This window comes from Mustela erminea, chromosome 6 (assembly GCF_009829155.1).
Source record: "Mustela erminea isolate mMusErm1 chromosome 6, mMusErm1.Pri, whole genome shotgun sequence".
NCBI classification, from domain to species: domain Eukaryota; kingdom Metazoa; phylum Chordata; class Mammalia; order Carnivora; family Mustelidae; genus Mustela; species Mustela erminea.
The window spans coordinates 141,858,339-141,878,933 of NC_045619.1; the positions used below are offsets into that span (position 1 = coordinate 141,858,339).

At 48.4% G+C, this 20,595-nt stretch overlaps 1 long non-coding RNA gene across 2 annotated transcripts; it reads right to left on the bottom strand.

Annotated features, from left to right (window-relative positions):
* Nucleotides 1–18,426: 18,426 nt before the first annotated feature.
* LOC116592536 lies at nt 18,427–20,503 on the bottom strand. 2 transcript variants are annotated; one of them, XR_004286513.1, is made up of 4 exons: nt 20,271–20,503; nt 19,612–19,676; nt 19,036–19,243; nt 18,427–18,465 (listed from the first exon to the last, which is right to left on the bottom strand). It is a non-coding gene; the product is annotated as an uncharacterized LOC116592536 (long non-coding RNA). The 2 variants fall into 2 exon arrangements; XR_004286512.1 differs by having other exon boundaries at nt 19,612–20,503.
* Between the last annotated feature and the right edge of the window lie 92 nt (nt 20,504–20,595).

The window sequence follows — 20,595 nt, forward strand, 5'->3', positions numbered from 1 at the left end:
GTATGCAGAAATTTTCCCTTTTTTTTTTTTTTTTTTTTTTTTGCTTCCTGTTGAAATTGTTACTTTCACCCGTATATGGCTCCAAACAAACAAACCATTTTAGAGTGGCTGTCGAAATTATTCACTCTTGGCCTAGAGCTAATTTTGGTTTTCACTCCCAGCGACATCACCCAGGAAAGCGGTAAATGAAAATAGAATTAGAACGCCCGTGTACGAACTACAGAGCCTCCTTCAGCAGAAACCATACGCGTGTCTTCGGTTCTGTTTGTTTGTTTGTTTGTTTGTGTTTTGTTGGGGAACATCTGTTGATCCAAGGGCTGCTCGTGGCTCTTCGGAAACATTTTCCAGGATGTGTGTGTGTGTGTGTGTGTGTGTGTGTGTGTGTTTGCTGGAGAACTTTGAACGTACTGGCTGATTTCAAAGCAGGGCAATATCTTTTCGATGACATCAGCTTCCACTCCCCGGTACCGGGAACTCGTTGTCCTCTGAACTGAAAGTTGAGGGTTGGGTGCCAAGGTTGTCTCACCTGCGAGCGCGTCTGCTGGGAGGCCGGCTCACTGTGCCTGGGGAGCCGGCCGGTCTGGACAGGAAGGCAGACCCCTCCAGCCTGCACATCCGCCAGCCTCAGGACTTGCTCTGGATTGTAGAGAATCCCACCTGCAATCACTACACTCAGCAGCCTGCTGCCGTCCTCACAAGGCGACCTGCGCCTCTGGCCATCGGAACAACACGGAATGATCAGCTCAAAGTACTCTGACCCTCTTGCAGTTTTTAACATGTGGGGTCACACTGAAACACCCACAGCCCAAACTCCCTGCGCCTCAGTTATTTTATAATTATACGCCAGTGTTCTCAGGGACCGCTCTGAGGGCTGTCAGGGATCTAGGAAAAGCCTCTTGGCTGGGATTCCAGGAGCCATCCCATCCAGAAAAACAGACGAGGAGATGAGGAATCCCCCCGAACACACACACACACACACACACACACACGCGCGCGCGGTGTGATGCATACACATAGACATTCTAGAATGTTCTTTACAATTTCTGTCGCCAATAATTCACAAGGATATCACTGTGTAAACCAGATCTCTTCTAACTTTATGTATGAAAACACATTTTAAAATACTCTAACATCCCTCTCTTGTTTAGAATGGTATTTTTAAGGCCATTCCGAATGAAAGGTCATCAGGGCAGGCTCTCACCCTTCCTTTCTCCCGTGGGTCACTGAGGTCTCTCTACGTAGAACCCGACAGAGGCCCTCGACCAGCCCCTGCCCATGACACGGCCTGCCCTTCCAGAGCAAGGCAGTTGCCAAAAAAGCTGGTGAAGGAAACGAAACCCAGACTGAACAATACCGACCCTAAAATAGCCGCTGGGTTTACAACCACAGCAGCAGGCACGGCTGCTAATCATCTGCCAGGGCCCTTGATTCTGCCACTCTCGGGGGGCAAGGGGGACTTGGGGCACAGAGGCAAAAGGGCCACCCAGCACACAAGTGCAGAACCGCGAATCAGAAGGGGTAACGGTGGCCCCTGGGCCAGAGCCGTCTCTGTGAAGAGCTTTCAGAGTCTTTGCTTCCAGACACCTGGGAGAGGGGCTGAGTGACAGCCACCGAGCACCAGCTCTGTGGCAAGCTGGGGACCGGGCATTCCCCCTCTCTGAGACTCTGCAGAGCCAGTCTTCCTCGTGCTAAAGACAAGGACGGCTCCAGGAGACACAGCTGGAAAGGTCCTTCTAGAAAACCACAGATGGACGAGTGAGCTGGGGGTCAGGGAAGCAGCTTTACCTGGCCCACCCCTCACTGAAGACGGTCGTGCAGAGGGAGCTCTACATCTCAGATTGTCAGAAAGGTCGTATGACACAGGGGCCCACAGACAGGCAGGGGAAGAAGATCAGGCAAAGCAGGGACGGCTGGAAAGAAGAACGTGGAAGGAAGGACGGACGGGACACCGTGGCAAAGCAAAGGGGGTGGGGGGTGGGGGCAGCTCACAAGAGAGGAGCCTAGAGAGAGGAGGTGCCTTTACCAGGTGTAGCTTCAGTACACTCGAACCTGTAGCTTCAGTATACTTGATCTTCAGATCGAGAAACTTTCCACGTAGATGGCCAGCTATGGGAATCAGGCTGGAGGGGTTTTGAGACCACACCATGGGACGTGAGAGCAGGATGTGGAGACTCTCTGTCCCTTTGCCGCAGGAGGGTCAACGACAGAGGATACTCCAAGTGAGCCCCCGGGACAGGGCATGGAGGGAGACCAAAGATGCCTGGCCTGGTGCTTTCCTTTGAGCAGAAGCAAGAGGTGAGCAGCCCCAGGCAACGCACAGCCCAAGAGCTCTCGCTGAGCGGAAGACACGCAGGGCTGTGCTTTGTATCCTCCAGGCTCCTCCCGGGCCCCGGAGACCCAAACGACTTCTAAATGCTACAGCTGGACCAGGTCGCTCCGGAACGGATTCAGACCCTGAGATTAGCCCAATCCACTTCCACATCCCCAGGTCGTGTCCCACGGGGACCTGAACCCATGATCCAAGGCCCATCAATAGACTGTGGGCTCAGCTCCTGAGGACAATACGTGTCCCCCTCGGGCTTTAGCAGAAGGAAAGAGGATGAACCTGTTTTCAGCCGTTCGCACGGTACCGTGTTCTTAAAACGGGCCCAAGCGACGGTAGCAGTAAGGAGTGCTGGTCCTCATCCCAGACACACAGGACCCGCAGGGGCATCAGGCTGATGGTGCAGGTCCGTCCGACCCAGCGGCACTCGTACACCACTCACCCCAAGGCCACCTTCGGCCCTAGGTGCCAGGAGAGCAGGGTCATGCCTATTGTATTCATTCTTTGTGACTGAGGGCAAACATTGACTTAGCAATTATAGAATGCCTTCCCCCACATGAGACACTTGGGTTGAGTTCTACTGAATGTAAATAAGATGTTAATTTTTCTCACTTAATGATGCCCTGAGAGTGAGGCTCTGGATGAATTTTTAACACACACTTCGGAGAGCAACATGGTCATCATGTCGTTCTCTGCAGGGACTTTGAAAGGGAGAAGGTTTGTCCCTGGATGCTGCCAGAGGCAGCAAGAATTTAAATGGGGGGGGGGGTGCAAACCCATGACCCAGTGCCTGAAGTTCCCTTTCCTCCACAGGAAGTCCTGCTCCCCCCTGAAAAGACCTTGCTTCATTCTTGGGGCACTGCCGCACCTCTTGAGTCAGCGAGGGGGCTCCCTGCTGCTGGAGCCTGCGAGGGCCTTGGGACATGTCTCAGGTCACAGCGAATCTGACCCAGCCCCCAGCAGCCTAGTATACTGTTTCACAAGTGGTCGGACTAGACACACTGATTCTCCTCATCCCCCGCCAGCCCTGTCCGCAGAGCTCTGGACCACGTCTCCCAGGCCAGCCTCCCAGGGCCAGTCCGGAACTCTTCAGCCGCTGAGCCACACTGATTTGCAAAAGGGCCAGCACCCTGGGGACATAGCTGCCTTGTTCCTGAAGGTGGGTGTGGCAGTGAACCACACCAATGAATCACCTAAAATGTGCCCCGGGACACCTCTGGGGGGGCTAGGTCCTAAATTCAGGAGGCAGTGGGCACGGATAGCACAGAAGGATGCCAAAGCGATTTTTCATGATTCCGGGCAAAGAGCCCCAGAGTCTGTCACCGCAAGAAGCCGAGGGAGATGATGCTATTTGACACCATCATTTCACAAATGTGGAAATGGAGGTCCAAGGTCAGGGAACCAGCTGGAGCACACCTGTCAACCTTGGGGGAACCGCTGCTCACTGGGGTTAGGACTTTGAGGACAGGACTAAATGGCCACTTCGATGGGCAAAATTACAGTAGCATTTCACGCTGCCTTGCAAGCATTCTCACTCCCATTAGAGACGCTTTGGTTATAGCATAAATAATAAATAGGGCAACGGCTGCAGGCAAAACTGCTCACCAAAAGTTTCTTTTTTTGGTATTAGAATGATGAGTGTATTTTCCCTAAGAACTTTCTGGCAACGTGTCCACATAAAGCCACACACACAGTAACAAAGTGTGCTGCTTAGCATTTCGCGGATGACATTCTTGTTACTGAAACAGGAAGTGAGTCAGCCACGAGAAATCATATATTTTATTCCGTTGTGTTGGCTCACTTGAAAAAAAAAAAAACCTATCTCAAGGCAACAGCGTTTGTTGTCTAAATAATACATTTTTTTTTGGATGAACACGTAACACAGAGGTTGATACTTTGAAATTTTAATTAATGGTTTCTAGGAAATTAGGAGAGACTTCCTCAATCAAGATCTCATCGTTAAAATTTTGCAAAATGGTTTTCACAGATATTCTAACAGAATCAAACAAGTATTTTTTTAACAAAAGGAAAACCAAGTTTAATACTTTCAGGGGTATGGATTCTACTATTTGGTATTCTTTGTAAAACCTACAAACCAAAGAGTAGGGGTATGACTGCTATTAACCAGAAGCTTACACTCATTCAGGGGAACTTTTTAAGGCATTCAAAGGGACTGAGTGTTTAGATATTACTAATTTCAGAATTTTTATTCATTAACTCTAAGCAGGGCCAGGATAAAGGCTGTCCTTCTCCATTAAATCTTTGCATCTATACAGTGTAAATTGGCAACACAAAGAAATGTATTTCAGGACAAATGCTGAAAGCACTTCAATACATTCCCATAAATACAACTAAAGCTCTTTGCCTACTGAACACTGAGAATACGTTTACAGTGCATGGGCTATTCAAGAACAATGCCTCTACTACTAAAATGTGCTTAAAATAAATAAAAAAGGATTTTAAAAATTCTATTATTAGTGTTTGCAAATTCCCCCACCCAGCCTTTCGATGATTCAAATAGAAAGTCTTCTCTGGCTACGGAGTCAGATGTGTGGCATTCTTGTCAAGTGCTGGCTCTCCAGAGAAATCTCCGCCCGACACACCGCGTACTTCTAAGGAATGTCTCCCACGGTGGGATGCAGCAGACAGACCCTGGAAGGACAACCCTGGGAAGGTTCCAGGCCGGCCTCTTTGGGCACAGATGCCGGAGCTGGAACCATGCGTGGCCCCTGTGCCTCCCACCACGAGCCCCTGCGTCCCCCCGTGGGACGGTCCCGACTCCTGGCTCCGTTCCTTGCTCTGGGCTCCAGTGGACGGCCGAGGACATGGGCTCTTTTTCAGTTTTGTTCTGCTTTCCCCCTGCCTTAAATCTCAGAATGAATAGTCTCTATCTGTAATTACTGGCTTTATATCTTTAAATAGTGAACCAAGACACCTAACGTTGTCTCTGAAAGGATTCACACGTTGGCTGCCCGTGACCTTGGGGATGGCCCTCCCGCACAGTCCCTTCACTGTGTCTAGAGGGAGGGATGGGCTCAGAAAAAGTGCCTTTCGCGTTTTTGTCTTTATTAGCTCCGCACTGACTGTTATCTGCTATTTCCACATTCTGCATAGATCTAATTTAGGTATTTAAAAAAAAAAAAAAAAAAAAGATACCCCAGACAGTATCCTGGATTGGCAGTTTCAAAAACGCATGTGGTTTCAAGCCTTCATTGCAGATCTGAAGCGAATTATTTCTGTAAATGTGTGAAAAATTGACTTTCCTAAAAACTGACTTCTGGTGTATATGAGCTAAAGCCTATTGAGGAGAACCACAGCGCCTGACATTTCCTCTCCATTATTTTCCTCAAGCCACGAAGAGTCCTTGATAATTTGAGCTTTCTGAAATGACAGATTCCATCAATTTGCTTTTTAGAGGAACATGTTTTCTTGTGCTCTGTCATGTAATATTTTACCTTGAAGCATTAAGAAAACATCTCTCTGCTCTGCCATCTGTGAGGGCTTCTGGGCTCAGGGGAGCGACAGGATTTCTCACCACAGAAGATCCAGTGCTTGTGGCCGTGTGCTCCCTTCACAGAGAGACAGTCACACGGCAGCGTTTCCTCGCTCCCCTGACAACATGTTATTTTCAAGTACCACTTTTTTCCCAGCCAGTTCCAGGATTTAACTCCTAATGAGATGTTGGATTTCAACAAGGTAACCTTTTAAAATAGTGTTATAAATAGCTCGTCATTCAGAGGCTTTTCTTCCCACTTCAAGGAGGATGGGTAATTCTAGCCAAATATTTGCTACCTACGCAGCCCCTCAAATTAGTCATTCAAATGCTCTTGAAATCTGGCATGTTTTTGATGAATCTGTTCATCACAACAATACTATATTTTATTCTAAAGTAACTCTAAAGGCGTTCATTCAGGCTGTGCTTTGCCTTAGGTCAGCTACAAACTCTTGACAGCTGGGGAATTAATTGGCTGTAATATAGCCACGATCCCTCCCTCCTGTGTGTGTGTGTGTGTGTGTGTGTGTGTGTGTGAATGTGTGGACCTCTGAGTTGTCTGTGTGTGTCTGTACGTCCTTGTGTGAGTGGTGTGTCTCTGTATGTGTCTGTGTGTGAGTGTGTGTGAGTGTGTGTGTCCATGTGTGTCTGTCTGTGTGCCCAGTCCCAACCAAGGCTATTTCTAGGAGAAATAAGAACCAAGCTATTGGGGTGCCCGGGTGGCTCAGTCGGTTGAGCACCCGATTGGTTTTGGCTCAGGTCATGATCTCAGGGTCATGATCAAGCCCCATGCTGGGCTCCGCACTCAGTGGGGGTCTGCTTGAGATTTTCTCTTTCTCTCTCCCTCCGCCCCTCCCCCTGCTCTCTGTCTTTTTCTCTTTCTCTCAAATAAATAAATAAAAATCTTAAAAAAAAATAACAAGCAATCAAAGAAATCAAGGAAGACAGTGTGCATTTGCACCATGGTCACATGGATGACTGCATGGACATGACACCAGGCCTTCCTACATGCTAGCCAGCAAGGCCCGAGAAGCCACCATAAAAGTGGGGACATGGGGACTTCCCTATGGTCTGAGGCCACTTACAGCCAGTATGCGATCAGATGTCTATAGAACCGACAGGAGATGGAAATAGGCGGAAGAAAAGCCAATGATACCCGCATTCCTCCTCCAAGAATTCACCTGCCATCCGTGCCCACCATTATGACAGCCCCTGAGTCCCGAAACAGGGAAAACAATCCTCGGCAGTCTGCTGGTAAATGTTACCCCGTGTTTAATATCTGTGCAGTCTGCCTGGGAGTCAGGCTGGATTTGTCACCAGATTTTAAACAGAGTTGCATCTAGAACTGTGGGCTGAGCACACATTATCTCATGGAGTCCCCAGCCAGTCGTGGAAAGGAAACACGTTTGTCACTGCCACGCAGAAGAGCTGAGTCAAGCCACCAGGAGACATTAGAGATTAGGTAGGAACTCAGGGTTGTCTCTAAGAGCAGACCCCCAGCCCTGACCCTGAAGGAGGTCAAATGAAATAAAATCAACATTGTGTGTTTAAACTCCACAGACAAAGGATATGTTATTAGAGGCTGTGGATCCCAGGCCACCCAGGCTGGCTTCCAAATTCTTCAGTAACAAACAGGGAGCAGGAAATCACTAAGCCCCTGCTCTTCCATTCCCATCTCTGGGGACTGACACTGAAATCTCTCATCTCAGGCAACACTCGGCAGAGCCCTTCACAGGTGTCCAGGACTCCAGGAGGGGCAATGTGGGAGGGTCCTTGGTTCCAGGCTAATGCGTGCAACCCAATGTCACTTCTGGATTTGGGAAAGGTGGTGTGGTCCACCAGGGTGTGCGTGAGATGCAGTTTTCCTAGTATGTGTCCGCTGACTAAGAGCATGCAAAGGCTCGCTTACTAAACGGGGAAGAAGCACCCCCAGCTACACAGCCGTGCAAAGAGCCCAGGGGTGCAAATGGCCCAGTTGTACATATGGCCCAAGCAAACACTTTTACTCAGAAGGCAGCTCATGTTTGTCCCACTCGTGGCAGTCCGGCATCACATGAAATAAACCTTGCAGAACATTCCAGGAAGGCGGCTTGAGTGCTCAGGACTCTGGTTTCTCTAGCAGACCCCCACCCCCCTACTCCATCCCCACCACAAGTGTTCTAGGCTCTTGATAAGATCAACAAAACCATAAAACAGATTCATACTGGCTGGAGAGCTGAGGGACTTTTGAAATGGTCTCATCTTCCCTGGGCAGTGGTCGACTTGGTTTCCTACATCAGATTCAAATAGTCTCGCAGCATATTCAAACAGAAGACTTGCCATGCACATAGGTTTTTTGTTTGTTTGTTTGTTTGTTTTTAAAGATTTTATTTATTTATTTGAGAGAGAGACAGTGAGAGAGAGCATGAGCGAGGAGAAGGTCAGAGGGAGAAGCAGACTCCCCATGGAGCTGGGAGCCTGATGCGGGACTCGATCCCGGGACTCCAGGATCATGACCTGAGCCGAAGGAAGTCGTCCAACCAACTGAGCCACCCAGGCGTCCCATCATGCACATAGTTTTCAGCACTGATTTCCTCCAAAATTTTTCTTGTAGGTTGTCATGACCTCTAGAAGTTTGTATCTGAGATTGCCTGAGAACAAATGTTGTCTTAAAAAAGAAAAAAAGTCAATTAATATGTAAAGAAGTACCCAAAGCAATAGGAAATCCTTAAATATCTTTTTTAAATCGTGGCGGAAGAGGACCGATTGTCACTTGATTATTCCTTCTGCATCCACTTCCTCCCAGACACCACTAACCTTTCTTTCGTCCCCCGACCTTACCCCCATCAGCACAAAGGCCCCTCATCCAAGAAGCATCCTAAGACGGCATTCACGAACTCCCCACGCATCGCTTCCCATCTCCCCTTCGTGGAGTCTGTCATCACCTGAGTCATTACTGTTTACCTGCTGTCCCTCCAACAGCACATGAGCTGGGTGGGGAGGTCGTTTTGGACACTGTTATGTCCTGAAGGCACAGAATGATGCCCAAAAATGAGCAAACACTCAGAAACAAAATAGGATTTTCTCTGAGCACTTAGGATGTTTCTGCATACATGCAATGGAAAGATGTTACCATAGATAATAAAGATTTGTGACTCATCTGAAAATGTGAACATTTCACGGGAATGAGAAACTGGCGTCGGAGGACAGACACATTCCTGCACTGAGCTCAGCTGGAGATCACCTTTGTTACAGGCACTTCTCTTTTCGGAGACAAGTGTCACAAAAATCTGACCCACATACAGATTTGCCACGTTCTGAGTGCGGTTACTTTGGTTATGGGAAGTTCGTTTGGGTTCTTTCTGAGATACCAAGCAAGTGTGGTTAAAGGTGCCATGTTTCTTCATCCTTTCTTCGTGTGCTTTCTCTCCCTGCTCCCCTGCTCATGTGCTCGCTTTTTCTGGCTCTCTCTCTCCCTCTCTCTTTTACATCTTGGACTTATCCAGTTTTATAAAACCCAGTACATGAAAACGGAAAGAAAACAGATGTCCACCATTGGCAGAGTAAGAAAAAACATAACCATGATCATTATTATGAGTTGTTAAACTTATTTTTTTTTAATTTTATGAAATTCACTCCCTCTGGCTGAAGCTAGCAGTCCAGGCCCATAATTCTGCCCCCATTCTCTCTCTAGATACCACGGAAATAAAAATGCACCATTACAACAAGAAGCAGGTAACAGGAATTAGACCCATCTCAATACAGGTCTAGGGAACCATTTGGGAACAGTGCGGGGAGCGAGGTATCGGGTAGACGTCTACACCCTGGGATGTGCTGGAAGTGGGTTTCAGACGAGGCGAGTGTCAGCACACCCAGCTGAGCCGCAGAGATGCCTGAACCAGCGCGACACGCAGATGGGTGTGGGGTGAGAGGTGGGCAGAGGCCAGGAGGAACAACGGAAGTCCTAGCTATGGGATAGCGCGCCAGCCCAAGCCTCAGTCTCCATGCCCCGCTACCCCCCAACCCTTAGAGCACCGGTGCTTACATTCTAGCAAGACATCAGACCCCTCCCTTCCCAAAGATACGAGAGCAAATGTTTCAGACAATATCTGGCAACGGGTAAACTTTACACACAGCCTGTGGGAGCTCCCTGCCCACTAGCTCCCTGCCCACTTATCCTAAACGATTCGTCCCTTAGAGCTCCGGAAAGAACTGCAACCAGAGGAGATCTCTAGGGATGGAAAATGCTGGGAGATTACTGGTCCACCCAGGTATCCCCAGCCATGTGAGAAGAACCAAGAAGTTACTGGAGGATGTATTCCAGAAAAACGAAGGAATACACATAGAAAACAAGAGAAAAGGAAATCCACCAAGAGCAACACATTACAGGAACAGGAACAACCAGGAGCATCAAGGCTGGCTGTTTGTCACCTAGAGGGTCACCCTGTCCAACACTTCGTTTTGTTTTTTTTTTTCTTCAATTTCTCCGGCAAACAATAAAATATCATTTAAAAAAAATATATTCCTGAGCTAGCCTGCAATTTACCCCATGGATGGCATTTACCCAGGACTGCAACTCGTAGAGTTAGTCCCTAAGTGCAAACCAATTCAGGACATAAAATCAACTATGACTTCTTTAGGATAAAAAAAGTCATCTTTTGTTTTAATTTCTAGATGGGCAAAAAGAGGGGAGAAAAGTGAAGAAAAATTAGAGAACCAATTTCATCTTCATTTACTAAAATTAGCTGCTGCCTTCAGCTCAGGTCATGATCCCAGGGTCCTGGGATCGAGACCCGCATCAGGCTCCTTGTCCAGCCAGGAGCCTGCTTTCTTTCTCTGCCTCTGTCTGCGACTCTGCCTGCTTGTGCTCTCTCTCTGACAATAAATAAATAAATAAAAAATCTTAAAAAAAAAAAGGAAAATACCCTGAAGTGACATCATTAGCCTGTACGTAGACCCTCGTCCCGACAGACATATGCAGCCACCCAGAGAGTGTTTACTGAATGGCTGCTAGATCAAGCATTATGCTAAGAGCTGGCTATGAACAAAGAATGAGGGCCCTCTTTGTTCAGCCTGTTAGAGGAGACAAAGGCACGCGCCAGCAGCTGAAACCCTGAGTGGCCCTAAAAGACGGTGTAGACGTCCCGAAAGTATGCGCAGGTTATCTGCTTATTCGTGTGCTCTGTATTTGCAGCGGCACGATACCCGAAGACCATCTACATTATTACCTGCTTATGAAATTTAATTTCCTGGGGAAATTTTCAGTCATTGCTCAGTTTTTAGCCGGCACTCCAGGCAGTTCCTTTTTATTTAGAACGTAGTAGGTGAAAATAAGATGAAAGGTGTTCGCCGGCAAACATCACCCTACCTTATTTAATTTACAACAGCAAACTTTAATCTTACTTATAGTCGCCAGTCTGCAATTCTTTTACTCAACTCCGTGTTTTTTTTAATGTCCTCTCTCTTTTTTCTTTAACAATTTAAGGCTAAATGACAGACTTTGGATTTAGACCAAATGCATCAATCATTAATTTCTGGCAACCTTCCCCTTTCTTTGTGTCCTCTTATAAACTCCAGCTCTGCATCTCAATTTTTAGAGGATGCTTCATAGGGTGAGGAGACAACATTGTTGCCTCTAGAAAATTCTCTTAGGATGAGTGCCTGCCGACATCTGCAGAGGGAAGCAGGATGGCAGTACTCGGCATCACTTCTGGGAAGCTGGGAGTCTCCTGGGGAGAAGCATCCCGAAGCATGCGAGACAGCAGCTCACCTCTCAACAGGTAAACTCGGGAAACTTGCCTTCTCATCGAGCACCATCTCGTCGCGAGCGGGCTGAGTTGCATCTCTGAGCCTGTCTGCTGTGGCCGTGAGGTGTGGACGGGGCAGTCAGCGCCCCTCGTGGGGAGCTCGCAGACCTTGAGGAGGACAAACGTCGGAGCCGCAGTCACAAGCTGAGGTCGTTACTGCAGAGGCAACAGAGGGCATGACAAGGTGCCGGGCATGATGGGCTGCCGGGGAGGGCTTTGGGGTGGGGGGTCCTTTGGGCAGAGTCTCCAAGGCTGTGAAAGGGGGTGTTACAGAGGGCTCTTGGGTATTGAGAGGTAGGACACACCTGGCTGACCAAATCAGGAGGAGGAATTTGGAGGAGACAGTGACACAGGATTGGACGGCCCAGCCCTGGGGCAGCGAGGTCCAAGGGAGCAACGAAGCCCTGAAGGCTGATGTGTAGGCCCCGTAGCTCACCGCCCCGAACCTCACCTCCCTGCTACCAGATCCTGGTGATGTTCCTCAGAAGCAAACCCATGGTCTTTTCTCTGGGTTTCCCAGTTACAGGCACAGGGTGGTAGTCACGTCTTGGGGCCCGGCTCAGGTGGCCCTGCTCAGGTGGCCCTGCTCCACTCCCAGCCGGATTCCCCTGTCCCGAGGCTGCAGAGCTCGAGCTGTCAGCTCAGGGGCATTCCTGCACTCAACTCACGCCGCTGTTTCCACCTGGACCTGCTGCTTTCAGCCGGCCACCTCAGGCAAATGACCTGCCTCTCCTCACGGTGGCCTCCAGATCTCTGCCAGGACGTGACAAGAACATGGACCTCAGAGGGCCGCAGTGCCCAGCGCATGTGAACGACCCCATTTCCTTGCTCCCGGCTGGATGATTTCAAACAAGTTTTAGAAAATCCTGTGTCTCCACTTCCTTTCGATTTACCGTGGCGGTGGCGGGGCGGTCGTGAACAATGCAGCAGATAATCCATGCAGAGCCCTTAGCAGAGGAACCGGGCAGTGCTCCGGGGTCCAGCTGTGTTATTCAGCCTCCAAGGAGAGCGGCTTAGTGCTTAGAGTCCCCGCCGAGACCCTTCTCACCTCTTGCCTGCCATCAGCTTCCACATCAACGTCCACACTCCTGCCACGACTTCCTTTGCAGGAGACATTCCGCTCGTGTCCTCCAGCATCACGGGCGCAGCCCCTCCTCATAAGGCCGCGCGCCAACCCAGCTCCAGGTGGCGTTACCCGGGGTCCCTCATCTGCTCATCAGGCTCTCCCTCCCGGCACTCTCTGTCACCGGCCTTCAAGACCACCCCCGGGAAGCTGCCAAAATCATTATCTCCTCTGGGTTTCACACACGGTGCCTCCTGCCCCCTCCTCGGGGCTGCTGACTCCATCCTAGAATGTGGGAAGAAAAGAGCCTTCTCCCCAATCTCTCACCCGTCCGATGAAGGAACCAGGACTGAGCGGCCCTGACATTTTCACAGGTCCAGGTAATTCTTTGTGCATCTCTGAAGCAGGCCAGAAAATCTGTTCCCCTCTGGACCCTGGACCTACAGCGCTCAACTTGAAGTGATTCAGTTCTTGAAAAAGCAACATGAGTTTCTTTTCCTTGTTGGTTTGTATCAACACTCAATCAAGTTTTTAACAGAGACATTAAGACTTGGCCCCTAACAGCTGGTGGTCACTAGTTTAGGACAGGAACAAAATCAGCAAGCCCTTAAAGTCATATTATCTAAGGAGATTTTTGAAATGTGAAGTAACATGTGTTCTACTATATGAAAATGTTTACTGTTGGTCATGTAGGCAACTAGGTGGAGCTTGTCTTATCCAATTATTCTATGACTGTTAAGTATTATGTAATGCAAGTGAAGTTATATTCTTTTCACAGAGTGCAAAACAATGACCTCCCGAAAGATGTCCACATCAAGTCCCTGGAATCTAGGCGTGCGATCTTATTTGGAAAATAGGTCTTTGTAGATGTAAGTAAATTAAGGGCCTTGAGATGAACTCATCCTGGATTATGTGACTCGGCCCTAAAGGAAATGACATGTGTTCTTATAAGGGAACGGGGAGGGAGAGTTGAGACAGGAGAGGAGGCAGCTGTCCTGTGTGAAAAGGAAGAAGAAAGAGCAGTGATGTGGCCACAAGCCAAGGAAGCCAGAGGCCACTAGATGACAGAGGGACAGGAACTGCCCTCTCCCAGAGCCTCCAAATGTACCATGGCCCTGCAACACCTTGGTTCAGACTCATGGCCTCCAGCACTGTGAGAGAATAAACTTCAGTTGTGCCTGTGGTGATCCATGGCAGCACCTTAAGGAAACTAACACAGAATAAACAAACATTAATTTCAAATTATGACTCATCACACGCTTTAAATCAATATAGCACATTCCTCCTTTCTGTCTCTCTCATGTCTCTCATGCTTTCTCTGTTTCAAAGCACACTGCACACCCTAGTATACTTCCCCTCTGCAGCTTGCACACCATAGTTATCCAGAGTTCAGCGTTTGTGTACAGTTCTTTATTTAGGTGGGGGGAGGAAGAACTTACAGAAAGTTCAATGCACAAATCTTAAATGTACCATCGGATCCATTCAGACAAATGCAATCACCTGTGCAACCACACACCTATATCCAGATATAGAACAGGTCCATGGTCACCACCATCATCACCATCACCACCATCCTCACCATTACCACCACCAGCACCATTAATACCATCATCACCACCATCACCATCACTACCACCACCATCTCCACCACCACCATCACTGTCAACACCACCAACACCATCATCACCATCACCACCACCATCACCACCATCATCATCACCATCAACACCATCACCATCACTGTCAACACCAATACCATCATCACCATCATCACCATCATCACCAGCACCAACACCATCATCACCATCACCACCACCATCACCATCATCATCATCACCATCAACACCATCACCATCACTGTCAACACCACCAACACCATCATCACCACCTTCACCATCATCACCAACACCACCAACACTATCATCCCAACATCACCATCACCATCATCACCATAATCACCACCACCACCATCACTGTCGACATCATCACCCTCACCGCCATTGCTATCAGCACCATCACCACTATCACCATTACCACCACCATCATCATCACCATCACCAACACCCTTTACCCATCAGCATCACCCATCACTGTCATCATCATCCATCACCAAGAGAACTCCATCATGTCCTTTCTCAGTCAGTCTCCACCCCTGACTACCAAAGTCAACCAACATCAGTTTTACCTTATCTAGAAATTAAGTAGTCTGAATTTCTCGGTAGATACTCCTGTGTGCAGGGCTTCGTTCACTCAGCCTCCTGTTTCTGAGATACATTCATGTTGCTGCCTGTGTGACGAACAGTACGAACCATAAGGAAATCCACCTTTCCTGGTTAAGGACACCTGGAGAGTTTCCAGTTTTTGACCATTATGGCCAAGCTGCCATGAATGATCTTGCACAAATTTGTGAGCATGTTCTTTCAGTGCTTTTAATGAAATGCCTAGAAGATGGAGGAGCTGAGTCATAGAGTAGGCATATGTTCGGCTTTATTAAAAATGGCCAGCATTTCACACCTCCACCAATAGTGTAGGAAAGTTCTGGCCACCCCCCACACATCTTTCCCAACTCTTAGTGTCCTGGGTCTTCTTAACTTTAGCTATTCTAGTGGGTTTTATTTTACATTTCCCTGATGACAAATAATGTTGAACATGTTTTTAATGTGCTTATTAGCTATATGTATCTGTTCATTTCTGTTTTTATATTTTCAAACAAATTTTATTATTGGCTTATATATACCCTTGATACCTGTTCAACACTCCATATATGTTTTTGAGAATATTTTTTCTCAGTCTTTGACTTGTCTATTAATTTCCTAAGTGGTGTCTTTTGATGAAGTTTTAAATTTGGTAAGTCTAATTTGTCAATCAGAAAAAAATATTTTTTTTCCTTATGGTATGGCTTTCTATATTCTGTCCAAGAAGACTTTGCCAACCCTTATGTCATGATGATTTTCTTCTATGCTTTCTTCGGGAAGCTCTGTAGGTTGGTCTTTCATTTACTCTACAATCTGCCTCTACTGATTTTGTATAGGATGTGAGATTGGGCCGAGGTCTGGCCCACCGTATGTGCACTCAGGAGTCCTTGCATTTGCTGAGACTTTCTGTGCCCTCTTGGGTTCCTCTGGTTCTCAGTTCTGACTAACATGAAGAAAGTCATAGGAGAACGTCGCTTCCTTACACCCTAATAACAAGAAGAAGTCAGATAATCTACAAAATCCTCATCTCCTTTAGCCTATTTAAGAGCAGAAAGCGGCCGGCCCCAATGGGAACAAAGTCTCAAAGGTGTGAAGACTCACAGAAGAGAAGTCACACCCCACACCGGCCCCCCCTTTCCCCCATGAGGGAAAAGAGTGATGGGTAATGATTTGTTAATGCCTGAGTGTAGCTGGCAGGACAGACAGACAGTCTGGAATAAATGGGCGCCTGAGACACAAGCTGACCTGGAAGCTCTTTGCACAGGCCCCCAGCAGGTGCTCCCAAGGGAGACGGGTGGGCAGGGTAAGAGAGCAGAGGCAGCCCTACGCTCTCCCCACCACCCAGCCCCGCACTCTCAAGCAGGAAGGAAGCTTGAAACCCCACCCACACTCCCAGACCCTTGTTTCAAAGGAAGGAGAGAACCTTTCAGAGCTGAGGCAGAGCCCGGAAGTCAAATTCTCTTGCCGAGAGAAGGGCAGGACTCTCCCACCTACCGACCCTCCACCAGCAGGTGCAAGAAAGTCTGGCTGCCCAGGGGAAGCAGCAGGCACACTGAGAAACCCAGGCCCCGGAGCACAAATGCATAGGCCCGCTTGAGAGGGCAGTTAGATGAGAACGGAAAACACAGCCCGCTCTCACCGCCAGCCCCCAGCTCGCGGAAAAGCAGCAGGATAGGTGTCCCCAGGATGTCAGACCAAGGATATTCCCTTCCATTTCAAATTTCTGAGCGTTTCTATCTGTGAATGGTCTCTTTGAGCTTCACCTCCTTTTAAAGGACATTCCTTGAGGTCAGGTCCACCTAAGATAATCTCCCTTTTGATTAACTTCGAGTCAGGTGACAGCAAGGGCGTGGAGCCGGGCTCAGGAGGAGGGGCTGGTGCAGGTCAGGGGTCCCTCGGCCGCATTAGAGCTCTGCTTGCCTCAGGCTCTCCCTGCCCAGTTCAGCGTGAGAATCCGGCGGGAGCAGGAGCGCGCAGGGGATGGTAGGCCGTCTGCGAAAACCAGCGAGACCAGGGTTAAAACACTTACCCTGACACTTTAGCAAATTGTGTGTTTTTTTTCTGAGCTTCAAATTTGTTTTTTCCACCGTCGATTCTAACACCTACTTCCCGGGGTCCCGTGGGCACCACGTGGACAGGGCTCAGCGCAGCACCTGACGTAGGGAACGTGTTTACCGAGTGTAGATTCTCTTCTTTTTTCATTTCTTCTATAAAACTTTGATAGATGACAACATATTTTCCCACTGTTATCAACTATCCCAGAGCTCACTGGGATATTTTAAGAAGAGGGCCACTGTAAAAGAGAGGCCTCAGATGTGTATAAATTCTCCCCCTTTGATGCCACCGAGGCCAGAGCACGGAGCATCTTCCCTATGCTCATAACGTAAGTTGAACATCTATTAAAAACTATCAATAGAGAACTTTCCTTATTAGCTATTTTCAGCACTGATAGTTCTTTAAGGAGCCAATCTTTACCTTAATGGCAGACGGCAATTGATGTTTTGGTAATAACACCAAAACCAAAATGAAACAAAAGCAGCTTCTTGTCCAACAGAGCATCCGTCAGTATCATTGGGGGCCATTGTCGCGATGACCCTTGAATCAGCCTTCGTAAGACTCCTCTGAAGAGCCCTACCTGAATGATCTAGAAGAGGAAGGATCAAAATGACCAAAAGCTTATTTCTCATCCCATACACCTTTAAGCTGAAAGTTAGGTTTAAAACACAAACTTGATTTTAAACCATGTTTTTCTAAATGTGGCAGAGAGAACTTAGCGGCATGAAATGTCTGAGTGCGACCCGAGTGTGACCAGAGAGGGAAATGGAGGAGGGTGTGCGCATGGGTGGGGAGAATGAGGAATTGGCACCGGGTTGCTACGGGGTCAGACTCCTCTCTCCTCCCAGAGTGTGGAGAGCCTGGGGCGTCCCCAGGGGAGGGTCCAGAGCCTCCGCAGGCGGTGGGCAGTGTGACCGCTGAAAGAGCAGATGAGCAGAAGGTAACGGAGAAGACCAAGGGCCACGCTCACCAACTGGAGTTGAGGACTTTCTCTCCACAGCTTGGACAGCGAGAAGCGGTGGGAGGGAGGGATAATCTGCAATGTGGGGTGGGGGAGACAGAGACGCTCTTTTTTTTTAAGATTTTATTTATTTATTTATTTATTTTAGAGAGATGGGGAGAGGGACAGAAGGAGAGGGACAAAAAATCTCCGGCAGATTTCCCTGTGAGCATGGAGCCCTGTGTGGGGCCCAGTCCCACAACGCTGAGAGCACACCCAAGCTGAAACCAAGAGTCCGGTGCTTCACCCGCTGAGCCATCCCGGTGTCCCAAAGAAGCTCTTTTGCAGTTACTGGACCTCACTGTGGGCCCAGCTTTGCCTCTGATTGACTATGGGATCTGCTGTCTACGTTCACTCATCTGTCTTTTAAAAAGTGTTGGCGCCTGAGAGGCTCAGTCGGTGAAGACTCTGCCTTCGGCTCAGCTCATGATCCAGGGTTCCGGGATCGAGCCCCACGTCAGGCTCCCCACTGAGCGGAGAGCTGCTTCTCCCTCTCCCTCTGCTGGTCCCCCTGCTTGTGTGCTCGCTCGCTCTCTCCCTCTTTCTCTCTCTCTCTGTCAAAGAAATAAAACCTTCAAAAAATAAATAAAATAAAATAAAAACAAAAACAAAGGTGTGGGGGTTTATAAAACAAGTATCAACAGCGAACTGGACAGACAAATGGGGGTTGGATAATGGAAACACGCCTTCATTTTATGAAATGACTATCGTCAACCAGGGGGTTTAAGGCATCATCTTTCAATGCTACCAAACGGATTCTAACAGCCATTTCCGTCTCCTACTTAAAGGATGCGACCAAGGCCACACATGCATCAGGATAGCTGGAGTCTAACTCCCACGTCCCACTCGCCCCCACCCCGCCCCCGCCCCAGTGACTCTGGCCTTCTCCGAGTCTTCAGTGTTCATCCTTTTAGAAGTCAGATGTGACTAGTATAACTCAGATCCCACGCAAGCAGACTTTTTTCTCATGGGAGGCTGACACTGTTTGCCCACCAAATAGCTGCTTCTACCAGGCGCAGAACGGCCTCTGTTTTAAGACAGCTCCCTTCCTATATAGCTCCCTCCTCCCCCGCGGCAGGGAGCTGTGCCGATTTTGTACCCGTAGGAGAGTCCCAAATACCTGGCCAGGCACAGGCGTGAGCTGAGCAACAGAAGCGGGATGGCTCACGGGTGCGGTGGGAGGTCACAGCGCTGCTTCTCTTTGAAAACCAGTCTACAGATCCTGTTTTTATACCGGGTTTTTTGTTGTTGTTGTTGTTGTTGTTGTTGTTTTTATTTGAAATCATCATTTTGAGTGTATCTGTCCAAATGAGGTCCAAATCTATGTTCTATAGGCACGCATATAAGGAAAATTATAAAAAACAATGAATGGTTAATGGTCCAAAGGTACATGGGGCACCATAACCAGGACATCCATATACATTGTTCCCTTCTCTGGACTTGGGGAGGATTTCCCTCCCTTCCCCGGACTTTCCTCCACAGGCCAGGATGCCGGCTTTTGGTCACTTGATACTCCCCAGATTCTTGCTTCCTTTGGCAATGGCTGCCCATTACTAAGGAAATCCAACAAAACCACGCTCTTGAAACCATATTCCAAATATGACCAGATGCTGGTCCCCAGGTTGGCTCAGCCAATGGGTGGTTCAAGGTCAAACCATCTCTGCTGCTGGAAATAGACCCAAGGTACATGTCTCACCTGCAGAAGGCTAGACATCCTCTTTGTTTCTCGGGAAAATGACAGGAACACAGGCCAGTGATCATCTATGACAAATCAAATTGTGGATCATCTTCACAGACTACGTGATAGCTCCAATGAGCCAATAACCTTTTCTAACTTCAGATTCCCTGCCTAGAATCTTACTGGGTCATAATTCTGGTATATTCTAGTCGGCTCTAACGTGTGAAAATCTAACACTCAAAATCCTTTTACATGTCACATTTTTAAAAACTTCAAAAGGATATTCATTAAAGTCTATCTTGAGATAAAAATGAAACTACTAGTTATAATTCAGTTTTCCATTTTGAATTTTAAAATGCACATTCTTTGTGGTCTTGGCATTTTTCTTGAAAATGAACATTATGGTATATTTTAGGACATAATTCATATGGGAAAAAACACGTTGAATGTCAGCACCATCCTAATTTAAGTGGTTTGCACATTCAGAGGAAGAGCTTAGTTGGTAACCTTGCTGAGGGTTCTTGGAGAGTGCAGCTCCGCGGGTAACAGACTCTTTCCAGTCAGAGGTCGGCCTGCATCTTCCCAGGATGAGGCCTTTGGCGGGTCCCTAACAAGTAAACGGACGCTCTAAGTTCTCAATCCCTGGTTGGCAAAACTTGGGTGGGCAGCAGATTCACCTGGCAGGGCGCTCGCTCAGACACTGTGGCTGGGACCGGCCCGTCCCACCCCAGCTCCGCACTCTGTAAGTTTGGGGGCTGGAGCCTGAAAATGGTGTTTTTAACAAGTGCACAGGTGGTATGGAAGCGGCGCTAAGCCTGGGACCCTACGGAGAACCAGTTATAAGGCATCTCTTTTCGATTTTTTATTCTTTTTAAAGACTTTATGTCTTTATCTGACAGGGAGAGACACAGCGAGAAAGCGAGCACAAGCAGGGGGAGTGGGAGAGGGAGAAGCAGGCTCCCACCAAGCAAGGAGCCCCATGCGGAGCTCCATCCCAGGGTG